The 17,103-nt window shown below is 44.6% G+C and overlaps 1 long non-coding RNA gene across 1 annotated transcript in view; it reads left to right on the top strand.

Moving 5' to 3' along the window:
• The window catches only part of LOC142503931 (uncharacterized), a 55,780-nt gene extending 41,639 nt beyond the window's left edge, over positions 1-14,141 (top strand). Inside the window, exon 3 of the long non-coding RNA XR_012804129.1 lies at positions 14,066-14,141. This is a non-coding gene — a long non-coding RNA (uncharacterized LOC142503931). The remainder of the gene's footprint in view (positions 1-14,065) is intronic.
• Positions 14,142-17,103: the final 2,962 nt, after the last annotated feature.

Below are 17,103 nucleotides of genomic sequence, written 5' to 3'. Positions count from 1 at the left end.
GTCCAGAGCTCAAGGGAGAACCGTCAACGACTTCCATCCTTTCTGGCGATTCCTTGGCTACAAATGATACCGAATTGTTCTTGGCGAATTCTATGTCCATAAAATTCCCTGCCGCCCCTGAGTCGACCATTACTGTGGTTGAAAAACGATGTGTTCCTTCCTCGATTATAATAGGAACCAGGAGGTGAGGGTGTAGCGAAGGAGAGTTATCTTTCCCTTGAGAAGCAGAGAAAACAGTCTTTGAAATAGCATGCAGCTGATTTCTCCTAGGACTCTGGAAAGAAGACCGCCTGGACTTGTTTGGGCAATCAGCGAGATAGTGCCCATCATTTCCGCAATATAAACAGAGATCTTCTGTTCGGCGTCTATTCCTTTCCCCGGTTGAGATGTGTCCCCGCAGTGTATTTACTTGCATCGGCTCCTCCTCAGTCTCCCTGGAACGTCTTGGGGTACTGACATCTCTAAACCCGGGGTTGCTTGGCATGAACCCCTGTCTCTCCAATCGTCTTTCTGAAAGCCTGTGATCAATTTGGATGCATAAACGGACAAAGTACTGAAATCTCTCTGGGGGCTCCACCCGGGCTAGCTCGTCTTTAACTTGCTCCGAGAGACCCTGCCGAAAATGATATTTCTGCGCGGCCTCATTCCAATCAGTATCGTTAACCCATCTGCGGAATTCAGCGTCGTATTCAGCTGCCGAGCGTCTTCCTTGACGAAGATTGTTCAGAGTTGTCTCAGCGGTTGCACTACGATTTGGGTCATCAAAAATAAGACTCATGGCTTCGATGAACTCCTCCAGGTCCCTTAGTAGTGGGCTATCTTGTTCTAACATAGGGGAGAACCAAGTAAGGGCCTCATCCTTGAGCAGGGTTATGATCAGTCCAACCTGGGCTTCTTCGGTATGATAAATGATGGGCTGAAGCTTGAACACAAGTCTGCATTGATTAAGGAAATTCCGGAAAGATTGTTTTTTCCCCCAAAAAATTTCCGGAAGGGATATACGGGGTGCGGTTTGCACAGGCACAGTGTTTTGACCAGACAAGGTGATTAAGGCTAAACGTAGTTCACGATTCTCAGCTTACGCGGTGGTGGCTTGTTCTTCCATGCGGCCAAGACGATTAAACAGGTGTCTTTGTTGTTCCTGGTAACCAACCATGATATGTTGTAAGTCATGGAGTGTCTGAGCCTGAGCCGGGTCTGTTCCAGCGGAATCCATGGTAGGGCCTGTTTATTCTGTCAAGGATTGGACTTCGGCTGAAGTGGATCCCAGTGGCAGGAACAGCAGGGAGCGAAGTAGGGGTCACAAGCAGAGATCAGAGGCAGGCAGCAATCCCGGTGGACAAGTATAGGTACTGCAGGCTAGAACAAGACGTTGAGAATGGCAGCAGTCCCGGTGGCCAAGCATGGTAACAGCAGACTAGAGAATATGACAGAATGGGGACGAGGCCAGCTGACCACGGCCTGGGACAGAAGGATAGAGCCAGGGAAGCCCAAGTCTTTCTGTTCTCCGGGTCTCCGAAGGGAGTTCCACCACATTAGGTAAATTTACATTTTCGAATTGATGGGAGAAAGGACTCCAAAAACTTTCATTAGGATGTGAAAGTGTAAATAATATTCATGTATCGTGTATGTGATGTGACACATGCAGACTGACCCCCTCTCCCCTTTTTATTTCTCTATCACCCCCCTCCATCCCCCTTTTTTTCTGTACCCTGCTGATAAAATCAAAAACATTTTGAGTAAAAAAAAAAAAAGATGATTATGGTTTATTCCTAATTCCCTAATACACAATACAACTAAATAGATTTGGATTAGGATTTTAAATTGATCAATCCCTATACATTCCAGAATGCGTGTTTTAATTGGTCTCGTTGTTTTCTCTATATATCGAGGTCACAAGAGCACTCCAGTAAATATATTACATGATCGGTTTGCAGCTCAAATATTATTTATTACAAATGAATTTCCCGATATCTTAGATTTAAACTTGAATCTATCTTTAGCCAGAAACTGACATGCTTTGCATGATGCACTTCCATAGAACCCTTTCACTTGGGTTTGCCAATTGCTCACTGGTTCTTTCACACTCATAAGAGCACTTGATGCCAATATGTTTTTCAGGTTTTGTGCTTTTTGAAAGATAACACTAGGTATGTCAGGAATATTGTCTTTAAGAATGGGATCGTTTTTTTAGAATGTGCCAGTGTAAGTCGATTGTGTTTTATTTTTTTACCCTCTGTTATAATTTGATAAAAGTGCTTTGTAACCCTTTCTTTTCTCTCCAATATCCCCACTCTCCTCCTTCTGTCCACATTTCTTTATCTCTCCTTTCCTCCTCTGATTGTGCCACTGCACCACTATTTACACACCTTTTTCTCAACAACTTCTACACCCCTATATAAAAAGCACCCCTACAAATCCTCTTCTCACTTCCTCAGTCTATCTCTACTCCTTCTTGCTGTTGGGGATCTCTCCTAATCTGACCCAGTCACATACACACCTGTTCTTGCCCATGTCTCCCTGCCCCCTTTTTCCCTGCTAATGGTGTTAACCCATCTAATTTAATACCGACCAGCCTTAAATCTCACCTCTAAAAAGAAGCATCCCAATAGTCTGGACTCATGGCTACTGTACCACATCAACAGTCACACCTTCCAAACATTGTGGCCAGCACTGCCATCTCCTGCACTTATTTCCTCACCTGCTGTCTCTGTAAGTCTCTCATACCACATAGATTGTAAGCTCTCCAGAGCAGGGATTTCCTTTTCCTATTGTCTGACTTTGTTGCGCTTATTGTATTATAATTCCTTGTACTGTATTTTCTTTATAAAGTGCTGTATACACTGTCAGCACTATATAAAGATATACATTTATACAGTAGTTTCCCTTGGTCCAGATTCCCTGAGCACCATTTGACTATTTACCATAACTTTGACCTAACTTAACATTATATTGATAGTAATGCTGTATCCACTAAAGTGAATAAAGTAACACCAACCAAATGTTACTCTGTTAAAAGCATAACATTAACTAGCACTGCTATACTGTAAGTAAACATTATATGCACAAGAGATGCAAATGTCCCATTATCATAAACATACTGTACACAACTTACAAATGATATTAAGATAAAGGCTGGGAAATAACTTTACATTACTGAGTAAGTGATGATATACAACCACTTACCCCATGCACTGAAGTCCTCCCTGATTTTCAAAAAACAATCGGTAACCCAAAAGGTAAGGCCAAAAAAACAAAAATAAATGCAAAAATAATGTACAGTAATGTGAATAGTGAGTGTCCTTAAAGCGGGGTATGCCTGTATAAAAGAATCCACTCTTATCTAATCTGATGATTGAAGCCATCATTCCTCCATTGTTTTCAGTCATCCTAAATGACGTGATAAAAGTTTATTTATGAAACGTTATCTATTTTTGATATTTTCGCCTCTCTAAGGCCCGTAATATAGTGTGTGCGGCCGTGCGCCTGTGCGAACGCGCGTGCACGAGCCGCACACTTTTTGTGTGTATGCTATGAGCGACAGTGAGGTACTGTGTTTGTGTGTGTGTGTGTGTGTGTGTGTGTATGTGTGTGTATGTGTGTGTTAAATATGTTTATAATAAATAAATTAATACGTTGGTAAATAAATTATTTATTAGTATATAGGACAAGGAAAGAACACTCTTTAAAAACAAAATTTCTTTATTACAGTATAATTTTTGCAATTATTTCTAAAAATGTTTAACCAAGGAGTATTACATTGAGAGTTACCTGTCATTTTCAAGTATGTCCTGGACACAGAGTTATAACAATACATGGTTACATTAAAAGAACAGAGGTTACACAGTCAATTCAGAGACATGTCATGGACAGATAGAGTTGGAAATTTAGGTACAGGGGATAAAAGGGCTAGTGAGTATCAGATTGAAATAGAGACGCTTTAACATCACCAAACATCAGCGAATGGTAGCAAACGGCTCACACCCTTTGGCTGCGCCAACGACTGGCCACCTTTTGGGCGACGCAGATGTACACCGAAGGGTGCAGAATAAATGCAGCTGTGAATACAAAGTTCTTTGTGTCCTCTTCGCTCATTAACATTCCAGTAAGAGAGGTTGATGTTCCACAAAGTACAAGCAAATGTTAACCCTTAGCACACTGGTCCTGTGCAGAGGGGAGCACACATGTGTTTTTACATGACCAGTGTTTTGATTTTGTGATGTTAAATGAACATTTGTGAAAAATGAGTTGTTAAAAAAAGTATGTCTTAAAATGTGGTAAAAGTATTTGAAAGATTGTTTAGTATGTATAATAGTGTACAACCGTAAAAAAAAACAATGTGCTGTTAATATACAGTGTACTTTATGAGAAAATAATAATTGAGCTATTCATAGACAGAGGCCCCTACTTAATTAGACCCATTCAATTAACTCTTCTCAAGCACTGTAAAGCAGCTTTATTGCATATTGTTTTTGTTATATTGAAGAGAAGTACTATAGAAGACAGACAATGATGACAGCTATAGTAAAGGTGGCTACTTGAGGTCTATTGTTAGATGCAAAAAAAGGAATGGCGAAATATACTGTAGTTTTTTTTATAATTTTTAATTGGATTTAGTTTGTTTGATTGATAGCCACTAACACACCAGGTTTTTAACTTTTTTTTTTAACATTACATTAAAATTAATCTAATAATCACTAAGACAGGGGAAATGTGAAGAAATCATTCTTCGTGGCAAAGGTGGTGAATTTGTTGAAAAACAGAGGTGTCAGAGCCTAATAAAATAGAGGATTAAAAATGCTTCAGAAAGATAGTGGCAAGAAAAAGTTTGTGAACCCCAATGATAATTATGGAAATTCGATCGTTTTCCATGATAACCTTCTCTAATCAAAACCAGTCTTTTCTTAAATATCCAATAGGGTTTATATGAACCAATTCCATATCTTTTGAAACAAAGTGATATATGAATTAGACAAACAATGAGTAATTAAGAGTCAGGGTATGTGCAAAAGTAAGCGAAACCCTGTTTTTATCAGCTAAATAAAAGGGGATAATTAGAATCAGGTGTTTAAAATATTAGGTTGATCTTCAGGTGTGAGTTTGGGAGGCCCCACCCTACAGTATGTATGGATCAGAAACTTTGTGAGTTTTGTCTTCACATTATAGGTGTGTGGAAACACGCCATGGCACAATCAAAAGATATCTTTGAGGACCTCAGAAAAGCAATTATTGATGCTCATCTGACTAGAAAGGGTTTCAAAATAATTTCTAAGGATTTGGGGCTCTGCCAATTTACTGTCAGACAGACAATGGAGAAAGTCACTCTACCCAGGAGCAGTTGTCCTATCAAATTCTCTCAAAGAACAAACCGGCAAATCATCAGGAAGTTACCAAGAACCCCAGAGTAAAATTCAAGGATCTGCAGGCCACACTCTCCTTGGACAACGATCCGAAAAAGACTGAACAAGAATGGTGGTCATGTAAGGATAGCCAGGAGGAAATCATTGCTCTCTTAAAAGAACATTGCTGTTAAAGAGCACATAAATGATCCACAAGATTATCCACAAAACCGATGTGAGAGACTGCTTAGCAGTAACAGGAAACTCTCTGTTGAAGTCATTGCTGCTCAAGGGAGCACCACTAGGTAATGAATCTAAAGGTTCACATACTTTTTCATAGATGGATATTGAATGTTGTTTCAATTGTGGATAAATAAATGTTGAAAAGTGTCACGTTTTTGTGTAATTTGTTTGATCAGGTTATCTTTATCTACTATTAGGACTTCGATAAAGATCTAATAACATTTTAGGTTTGAAATACTTGAGTTATGTGTAACCCTTTTTGTGAACCGGCCGACCCACCCAATCTCACATTGGCCCCTCGTGGTCTAACCGGTCCCTTTCCCTGCAACACACCTGCTCCTAAAGGGTTACTGGTACTGAAACACACCTGCGGCTCAAGGAGATCTGGGCCTCCGCTAGCTGGGAGCCTGGGGAAACCCTTACCATTACCGGGTGCAGCGCCTCCACTTACCCAGGATCCCCCGTTAGGAAAGATAGCCCTGAATAAGAAATACCATAACACATGTAGATATAAAACAATAGCTAACACTTTACTTAATAACACATAACACAGTACATAACATCATAACATAACCGGATGCTCTATCCGCATCACCTCAGCCCAATGTCTGGTATTCCCTACCCAGTGTCCTGTGATCACCCCACACCCAATGTCCCGCAATCCTGCGAAAGGTCGTGGGTGACTGCGCAGTCACTATGTTAAGCTAGGGCCCAGTTGGTGCACTTTATAATATTGAAGATACCTTCCGAGCACTCCGATGCTCGGGACCGCAACTCTCTTCTAAAAGGGTCAGACGTCCGTCTGATCCTTTCCAGGTACTCTGCCGGTGGACCCCAACGAGGGTCCCACCGCTCCACGGGAACTGCAACCGATCACGGCAACACCAACCGCATGGGGACAGCAACCGTCGCTATCAGCTTTCTGCCTAACTACTTCTAGAGTGACAGCAACCCTAACCTAGGGCCTGTCCCTGAGGAACCGCAACCTGGGATGGCTTGGGGGAAAACTCCTAGGGCCTGTGGACATAACCTGCCCCCCTTTCCCCAGCTACCCAGTCCTAACTGTAACTGCTACTAGCTATTAACTAGCTATTCCCAAAGCACCTGCAGCTGACACACCGCTCACACTGTCAGCCTGCAGGGATCCACACTTCACACACACTGCACGCACTGTGCCCAGCACATACAGCGACACTACTCACAGGCAGCTGCAATCACACACAGCCCATGGATCCCGCAGCAACCACACTGCTAGCACACTGTGCCTCTTTGACAGTGCCCACAGCTCTCTCCGCTGCGACACTGCCAAACCAGCACCTTCCACACTCAAGGGTCACCTCCCTAGTTAAGGCGTCCCTCTTCAGTTACCCCCTGCCCTTTACCCGGGAATTGGGGCCTGCCTGGGAATCTAGGGAGGACCCTTACCTGATGCAGGAGCCACGCGCTCCCTGCACCCTTCCTACTCCTTCCTCTGCTTCTTCCTGACTGACTGTTGCAAAGCCCGGGAAATGTATCTATATTCCCGGGCTGAGCTTCCTCCAGCCCTATTGGCCATACTCAGGCACCTGACGCCTGTCTCCCTAAGCCTCCTGGGAATTGTAGTTCCCAGGGGGCTGTCTAAGCATTGGGGCCGCGTGCGCGCTTGCCCTGCGCATGTGCGAACCCCTAATGGCCGCCGCAACCTTACTGTCCTCTTCCCTACTCTCGCGCGATCTCTCCCTAGCCCTGGAGTCCTATCGCGCGCTGGCCACCTCCTGCGCATGCGCGAACCTACGCGCAATGGCGGCGCACTCTCCTCAAGCCGCCGAGCCGGTGGCAACGCGATCGCGGCCCTAGCGACGGCCCGATCGCGTCCCCGGCAACCAGCCTGCACCGCTCCCTGCACTGGCCCCCACCCTCGCGAAGTGCCGGCGGGTCCGTCAAGGCCTCCGGCGGCACCCGCTACCCCACGGCACTCGCGGAGGGGTCCAGAAAGAGAAAATTTACCTCAGGGCTACATTCTCCCCTTCGCAGAATCCCAACGCCCTCGCTTGGGTAGCAACCATGCAACAGAGGATTATATAATGGAAAATACATGGCATAAATCATCTCACATGTGGCATGCATTTTGTCATCAATACTCATATGGATACCCGAGGCCAGCTGAGTCTCAGATTGGAGTGCCCCTAACAGACTGGGTGAGGGTATCCCACCTTGACTCCTGTGAGTATTTTGGAGCTCAAGACCTGTCCCTTGCACCAACCCACCTTCTCCCTCTCGCAAAAAAAAATGTACGGGATCCTGGGTATTGACCCTTTCCGGATCCTCCGGTCTCGTCTCACGGGAGACAGGGAGGCTCAGTCTCTTTCCTCGATCCACCACATGGCGAACACAGCGCTCCATTGCGCACCTGGGAGAGGCCACAACTACCAGAGCGGTCTCAACAGAGTCTTTGTCCGCTCCAACCATCCCTTTAACGGTGACTTCGTCCGCGGACGGCACCACATCTTCGGGTAGGCCCGGGCCTTGAGAAGGCCAAGCTTGGAGACTCCTCGTGCAGGAGTATGTGTCGCTCCAGTCCGCTACACCGGATACCTTCATGAGGTCGGATTCGTTCCATAATCCGCAGAGATCTTCTGGGGGAGACACCTCCACCAGGACGCGATGACGGGGTGAGCCCATCGCCCGGGTGACCCTACCGTTGGAGTCACCAGGCTCCACGATCACCGGGGAGCTCACACCCGACACCCCTGGGGCAGTCAACTTACCCCGGTCGGTATTGGCAGGTACTGATCCCACGCCTGGGACCGCTGGTACCTCGGTGGTAGGCCGGACTGGCCGTTGCAGGGCACACGGGCCCACATCATGGTCTGCATCAGTTGAGGCGGTTGCCTCGGTGACCTCACTGGAGTGGTCCGCCGGCAGGCGCATCACCACGCTCGGTGGGTCGCTAGAATCATCACACATGGGCGGGGGTACAAGCACCTTACCCTGGCCTTCCGGAATCTGTGGTTCTGGTCTCGGTGGTTCCTGCTCGGGAACCGGGTCTGGAACCGACATCTGGGGTTCCGACATCTGGAGCTCCGCCTTCAGCGGCTCTGGCTCAGCATCTGGAAAGTTCATTTGGGCACACGGGCCCTCCACCACCTCCATGGCTAAAGTGGACAAATCAGTAGCGGCTTCACCCACCTCGGTAGCACCATCAGGCGCCTCTTCCTCCGCAGGTTCCGCCATCAGAAGTTCCTGCTCTTCCCCTTGCACGTCCCCTTTGAGAGGGTCTGCAACAGTGGTCTGGACACACGGGTCCCCGGCGGCCTCTGGAAGTAGAACAGACTGGGGACACGCATCACTTACTTCAGGAGAGAGGTCCGGCTTCTCCTCTTCTTCATCGGCTGGTTCCGCCGCCTGGGGCAGGATAGGCTGTAGGAACCAGGCCCCGCAACACTCACATTGAGGCCCCCACTCCAGTGCCTCCCTAGGACAGTCACAATTTGGCATAAAACACTGGATACCCAGTTCTCCATCCAACTCGATGTCCTTGAAGTCGAGCGGTAACTGCGACAGGACTGCTCCCGAGGCACGGGCTTTTTGCAGGCAGGGACACGCTAGCACAACTTCATCTATTCCTGGCGCTCGCCAGGGCATATACACATTGGGGTGTAACCCCTGGCAGTCTATTTCCTTCTCAGGGGAAGGACACTCCATTTCTACAACAGTGTCCCCTCCCACTGGCCGTTCTGTAGGCTGCGGCAGTTTGGGTTGCAGGGTCGGTACCCTGCAGTAGCCACATATACGCCCCCAAGCCAAATTACAAGACGAGCAGTCACCTTGGTTATAAAAACAGTCTAGGTACCCCTCCTCGTTCGCGTCTTCCAACCGCATTTTTACCATGCACGCCAAAACATTAAGGTCCATACTACCCCAGAGACTCAATGTTTGTATTGTACATGGACACAACAAAAAGGATACGCTCCCAGCCTTGGTCTGCCAGGATCCATACGACGGCGAGCAATTTTCTCTGTATCCAGTACTCTCTTCCAGGGAGTGTTGCGAGCTCTGTACTAAGTCACTCACAGTGTGGGGGCGGGGCTCGGGTTTTCCCGCCAGTCCTGGATGACTGTTGGCAACATTTTCCCACGCGGCCGGGAACTTAGCACGTGGCTTCCTCCGCCTTGAGGGCTTCCCCATGGCGGAACAAAAATAGGACACAAATTTAGAAAAACATGTACAGGGCACCCCAGGTCTGATCTCTCAGCAGCGCCTCCAAATCTAACCCTTTTTGTGAACCGGCCGACCCACCCAATCTCACATTGGCCCCTCGTGGTCTAACCGGTCCCTTTCCCTGCAACACACCTGCTCCTAAAGGGTTACTGGTACTGAAACACACCTGCGGCTCCAGGAGATCTGAGCCTCCGCTAGCTGGGAGCCTGGGGAAACCCTTACCATTACCGGGTGCAGCGCCTCCACTTACCCAGGATCCCCCGTTAGGAAAGATAGCCCTGAATAAGAAATACCATAACACACGTAGATATAAAACAATAGCTAACACTTTACTTAATAACACATAACACAGTACATAACATCATAACATAACCGGATGCTCTATCCGCATCACCTCAGCCCAATGTCTGGTATTCCCCACCCAGTGTCCTGTGATCACCCCACACCCAATGTCCCGCAATCCTGCGAAAGGTCGTGGGTGACTGCGCAGTCACTATGTTAAGCTAGGGCCCAGTTGGTGCACTTTATAATATTGAAGATACCTTCCGAGCACTCCGATGCTCGGGACCGCAACTCTCTTCTAAAAGGGTCAGACGTCCGTCTGATCCTTTCCAGGTACTCTGCCGGTGGACCCCAACGAGGGTCCCACCGCTCCACGGGAACTGCAACCGATCACGGCAACACCAACCGCATGGGGACAGCAACCGTCGCTATCAGCTTTCTGCCTAACTACTTCTAGAGTGACAGCAACCCTAACCTAGGGCCTGTCCCTGAGGAACCGCAACCTGGGATGGCTTGGAGGAAAACTCCTAGGGCCTGTGGACATAACCTGCCCCCCTTTCCGCAGCTACCCAGTCCTAACTGTAACTGCTACTAGCTATTAACTAGCTATTCCCAAAGCACCTGCAGCTGACACACCGCTCACACTGTCAGCCTGCAGGGATCCACACTTCACACACACTGCACGCACTGTGCCCAGCACATACAGCGACACTACTCACAGGCAGCTGCAATCATACACAGCCCCTGGATCCCACAGCAACCACACTGCTAGCACACTGTGCCTCTTTGACAGTGCCCACAGCTCTCTCCGCTGCGACACTGCCAAACCAGCACCTTCCACACTCAAGGGTCACCTCCCTAGTTAAGGCGTCCCTCTTCAGTTACCCCCTGCCCTTTACCCGGGAATTGGGGCCTGCCTGGGAATCTAGGGAGGACCCTTACCTGATGCAGGAGCCACGCGCTCCCTGCACCCTTCCTACTCCTTCCTCTGCTTCTTCCTGACTGACTGTTGCAAAGCCCGGGAAATGTATCTATATTCCCGGGCTGAGCTTCCTCCAGCCCTATTGGCCATACTCAGGCACCTGACGCCTGTCTCCCTAAGCCTCCTGGGAATTGTAGTTCCCAGGGGGCTGTCTAAGCATTGGGGCCGCGTGCGCGCTTGCCCTGCGCATGCGCGAACCCCTAATGGCCGCCGCAACCTTACTGTCCTCTTCCCTACTCTCGCGCGATCTCTCCCTAGCCCTGGAGTCCTATCGCGCGCTGGCCACCTCCTGCGCATGCGCGAACCTACGCGCAATGGCGGCGCACTCTCCTCAAGCCGCCGAGCCGGTGGCAACGCGATCGCGGCCCTAGCGACGGCCCGATCGCGTCCCCGGCAACCAGCCTGCACCGCTCCCTGCACTGGCCCCCACCCTCGCGAAGTGCCGGCGGGTCCGTCAAGGCCTCCGGCGGCACCCGCTACCCCACGGCACTCGCGGAGGGGGGCCAGAAAGAGAAAATTTACCTCGGGGCTACATATGTAAAAATCCTAAGGGGTTTGCAAACTTTTTCTCGCCACTGTATACAGTATAAAATCTGAGGTTTGGCAACAGATAGAATTTAGTGGTTATTTTCTGCTATCAAATGCTATGTTTCTGTGTCTTTATGTAACTTCTCTAGGTAAGTGTTGCCGTGAAAATAGAGACTGTTATCTCGAAAGAATTAACCTGAGAAGTACTTAGGAGCTGGGGGTAAACAAAATGCATTAATTCTAGGAATCCAAAAATGTGCACATGTGCTGTAAAAATGACAATTACATTTTGGCTTTGTGAATTTCATGTAAAACGTATTGCTAAACCTTACAATTGTATTCATAACTTTGCAATTGTTTTGCTACAAATCATGAAATTATTCATTGACAAGACATACAGAAGAAATACATTCTATAAACTCCAATGTGGCAGATTAAGCCGTTTTGTCCAAAGTTTAAAAAAAAAGCAAGTTTCTAGAATAAACCCCTTTTGGTAGTGAGAGGGTTAATGAGTGTGGTGCTGGACTGTTGGAAGCACTGCTGTAGCTCCTTTCCCCGTGACTAAAGTAACTACGTGTGCTGAGTACCTGTTTAGCGCACAGGAGGCCTAAGCCTCTGCCACTGGAAGCCTGGGGTGATCACGTTCTCTCTAGATACACCGCCTCCACCTGGGAGGGTTTCTAGCGCTGCATGATAACCCCTAACAGGAACCAATACAATCAGTGAATAAGTATACACACACTGGTATAACTAACTTATCCTTACTGACACATACCTAACAACACTAACAATACAAGGCCCCACAATACAGTACCCACACATTGTACACCACCCTGGTGGAACCTCCAAAAAACTGAGGGTGCCCTGGGCACCTAACCACCCTGGTGTCAACAGAACCAGGCCCACCCAAAGAGAGTGTGGAGTAGCGCTACCCCCTGTGTATGGCCATTGGAACACATGGGTACCTTCCTGGTCTTAGAAAAGACCAGGCCAACTTGGAAATTGTGGATCCGCCGAACTGCAACATGATCCCACGATGCGGTCTACCAGATCCTCTCTCTCTGATTGATGCGTCCGCCTCTTGAGTGAGCTTCAGCTGGAGGGTGTCCATTAATGCCGCTTATGATGTGCCGGTGGTCTGGTCCCAGACCGCAGGCCGCGCACACCGTGTGGCATCTGTCACCAGTGTACTAACACTATACAGCTATTGGGGAAGCGTCCCTATCTGGGGGGCTTCCCTACAGCCCAGCAAGCTATAGGAGTTGGGGCCTAACTGGGACCTATGGGGAGATCTGGCCTAGTCCAGAGGAACACTGCTCCCTGGACACTACCACACTCCTTGCCGTCCTGCTCCCAACTGGCATGGTCCCTCATTCACACCAAAATGTATATGTTCCCTGCCGTGAATCTGGGAACCCTATCAGCTGTTGTCTCACACGTGGTAAGCAGCCCCTGGGGCTGCTGGAACATGTAGTCCCATGCGGAGCCGCCTGTAATGTGAATAGGAGTAAAGGCGTGCACAAGCTTAACAACCTTTTGTAGATCTGGGCTTTAGAGGGGTACATGCAAGGTAGTCCTATTATTTTATTTGCAGTTTTTTTAGTTCTGTAAACATATTTGTGCTGCAATAAAGGCTGCTTTTAACAGTTGCTGATGTAAAAGCCACTGTGTACGTCTATAACACAGCTTTAAATTCATCCCGTTATACCCCCATTATGTATTTTGCTAGAAAAAAAGTTAAACAAAATTAAACTTGTACTTTTGCATGTGTGTGTTTAATGTGGAAACATATGGTTCAGTACTAGCAACACATTTTACTGCTCATGTCTAGAGGTACAGATGTAGCATCTGTTATTTTTATCTTAATGCAATAGTGTGAAAAGTTCCCAAATTATGTGATTTGTTAACAATCAGCTCCATTAGTTTGTATCATGCGATTTAAACTAATGAATGAAAACCTTCATTAGTAAAATTGCCTGTGAGTTTAGAATAATGGGCCTTCATCAGTATGTTAATGTTATTCTTACCTATTAATAATTAAAGCCACAGTTTTGTTATGAGTGGTTTTTGGTTTTCAATCCATTTCTAAAATCTTTATGGTTTTAAACATTTTAAATAAAAATAATATAAAGAACTATTATTCAGCACAAAACAACTAAAATGTTGCCAGTAATGCAGTGACAGGAAGACATAGATTAAGCACGGTTAAATATGAAAATCAAATGAGCCAATCGAATAATGTCATTTGGTTTTTAATGAGCAATACTATCATATAATGTTATGTAATTCATGCATCTATTTTTTCTTTCTTGACAATACCCTGAAATTCAATGAGACGCATGTGTGTTTCAACCAGGTCCCATAGAAACACATGTGTGCATAAATTCAATTACACCAATAGAAACACACATACTGTAACACAGGTGTAATTTGCACACTACACTTCTATATTTCTTCTCCATTATTAATATACAACATTCTCTCTTTATAGGTGAAATATCCAAGAGCCAGCCAACCCAAAGAAGATGCTGATTAAAGAAGATTGTACATTTGAAAGAAGAGCGAAAAAAATTGTATTATGTATTTTTGATAAAGTCATTAACTGCAATTTAATAAAAAATATTTCATATTTTAAAATACTTTGTCATCTGAAGTTTTTAGGGGATCAAGTGGTGGATTCCATTTAAATACCATTACATATCATATTGTACAAAATGAACGTAAATAAGGGACAGGTCACATTGCATTTAGATTTGGAAGATTTTGAATACACATTAGCGCTTACTATCATTTCTGCCGAGTTTTGCAACAATTGCTAAAACTCAATTTGTACAGCTGTGACACATTCACAGCTGAAAAATTATCATGGGGGAAAGGGGGTTAACCAAAAAGCAAATGAGCCAGTAAATATTCTATCTGTATCCATCATGTTTAATTGTTTGGAATAATTACAATTACATACAGTGGCTTCATAATGTATAGAAACATGGAATAGTTGAAGCTAGACTGTGAAATGATCACGTGTGACCCAATATTATATAATAATTTTAAAAATAAAGTTTGTGTGAGTTTTCTGATATTTTTCAGATGTCTGCGCAAATTAGCAGCAACAGGTGTAAGCATTTGTCATTTCTCCTGACTGATCCAAATAATGATTGGAAAGCCATTGGGAAAGAAAATTTCAGCTGGTGCTGTAAATGACCAAGACCTTTTTCTTTGCAGGCGAGCTACATAGATTAACTTTGAATATTACATTTCATGGCTGAAAAGTAAAAGGTAATTCTCATTAGACGTTTATGAATCCATTCATATTGACTATAGTCCCCAGGTTTGATATTCAAGCAAGTGTAAACCTGTGGTGCTTTATCTGGATTCAGAAACCCCATTTGTAAATTGCTGACACAAGTTATCAGTTAGGGATTATTGAGATGCTGTTTTAGCTATACCCTCAAAGTTAATTATGGTCCTTATACTATGGTACTGTAACTCATCGCTCTAAGATTGTAAGCTCTGTGTGGGCAGGGATTTCTTTTCCTATGGTCTGACTTTGTGGCACTTATTGTGGTATAATTCCCTTATTGTATTGTCTCTTTATAAAGTGATGAGTACACTGTGGGCGCTATACATAAATAAAGATATATATATATATATATATATATATATATATATATATATATATAATATATATATATATATATATATATATATATATATATACATTCATCACTCTAACAAATTTATATATATTTTTAACTTCAGTAGTAATAATAGAACTATATCAGTGTTTAAGTATTGTATATTACAAAACAGTAATAATAGTTCCAGCACTCACTGACTAGTAGAATAAATCTCAAGAGTAGGTAATTGCCAAATCAAAAAAAGATATTTAATGTCAACACAAGTCAAATCCACGGAGCGATGTGACCAACACAAAAGCGTCTAAGATACATACTGCAAAAAAAATAGTATGCAAGAAACAGAATATCACACAATGGGAGGTGGGGGTGGGGTGGAGGGAGAAACAGGGGGGGAGGCAAAAAATGGGGATAAGAAGGGGGGCAACGTTTCAGGGATAAACCCCTTCCTCAGGCCCGTTCCCTCAGGACCCCAAAAGGGGACATAGAGGTACTTCCCTTCCCCAAAACCCCAACACAATGAAACAGCAACCCTAGCAGATTAAGCACACAAAGCACCTCTAAGTAATCAATCTAAGAGTATGACAAAGAAAAAGTAGAGAGAATATAACTAGTGTGAAATCAGACCACAGGGTATAAGACATCGAGCATAATCACAAGCACTTCTCCTCTCCTGCTGCAAGGGTGACTGCTGAGTCAGTATTCTGTATTGTTCTGTCTTCCTTAGTAGTTTTTTTAAAATAAAGTTACACATATACAGTACAAATAATAGTTGGATATTAAATATTTGTATATGTATTCCTCATGACCTTGAGTTATCTCCTATATGGTAAACATTAAGCTTATTTTTAGGATGAAAATGCAGGAGATTTGAAAAATTTCCATGGACTTTACATTGGGATGAGGCAATTATTTTATTGTAGACTTTCACAAAAAGGATACACGTTTCAGATACAAAATTAGATAATCTCACTCGGAAATAGTTGTGAATCCAAAGTACTACTGTAGCTGACATGTGAATGTCTCCTTCAAAATGTGTATGGTGTCTCTCTTCTTCATGATTGGTTGGTTGTGATCAGAGTTTTTCTAATTTTCAGAGTTTCACCAATTGTTATTGTACTTGTTAGTGGTAGGGTTTTTGAATGTTACTGGACCCAGAGTTCATTTGTTTTTCCTCCTTTTAAATGAAAAATTATGTAAAACGTTGGTGTTTATTCATTAAAGTGTAATAATGCTGATTTGGCACTATTCAAATCAATTGGAGTTTTAGTGCAGTAGTGCCTGATCAACACTATGATATTTTAATGAATAAACCCTGTGCTCTCTTTTTGATGCTTTTGACTCAGTTTTTTTCCACAGCTTTATCAATGTTGTTTTATTTTAGTATTTTGTAGTTTTATTCTGTCCATTGCTTGTTTTCTATTATTTTTGTGGGCATTTTCCATGCATATCTTTAGGAAATAGCCTGGTCTCTGGTGGTTAGTTGCAGTAAAATAAAAATCACAGAACTTTTGGCATTTTATGATGCACTTAAACTAAAAATATAAATTGTGATGACAGGCTGAAAATGATGATAAGCGAGATTTCCCTATATAATAGGGAAAATAAACACGTGTTTGCTGGGCAAAGGTATACATACAATCTTTGAATGCCATCAATATTAGTCTACTTTGGAAAACATATTTTTGTCCTTAAACCCCCCCCCCCCCCATGTTTTAATTTCTTTAAAATATACTGCTTATAATGTAAGTTTCAGATTTGTAACCATTCATGGCTGTTATTTCTCCTTTAAAAATAAAATAAAAGATTGTGTTACCTAATGATTAAATTACATTATTTTGTTGCATACAGATGCATCCTTATGGTTGGTCCTGAAATCTGCTACGGGCATGTT

The sequence above is a fragment of the Ascaphus truei genome, chromosome 10 (genome assembly GCF_040206685.1).
Source record: "Ascaphus truei isolate aAscTru1 chromosome 10, aAscTru1.hap1, whole genome shotgun sequence".
Lineage (NCBI taxonomy): Eukaryota > Metazoa > Chordata > Amphibia > Anura > Ascaphidae > Ascaphus > Ascaphus truei.
This window is presented reverse-complemented; position numbering and strand designations above follow the sequence as displayed.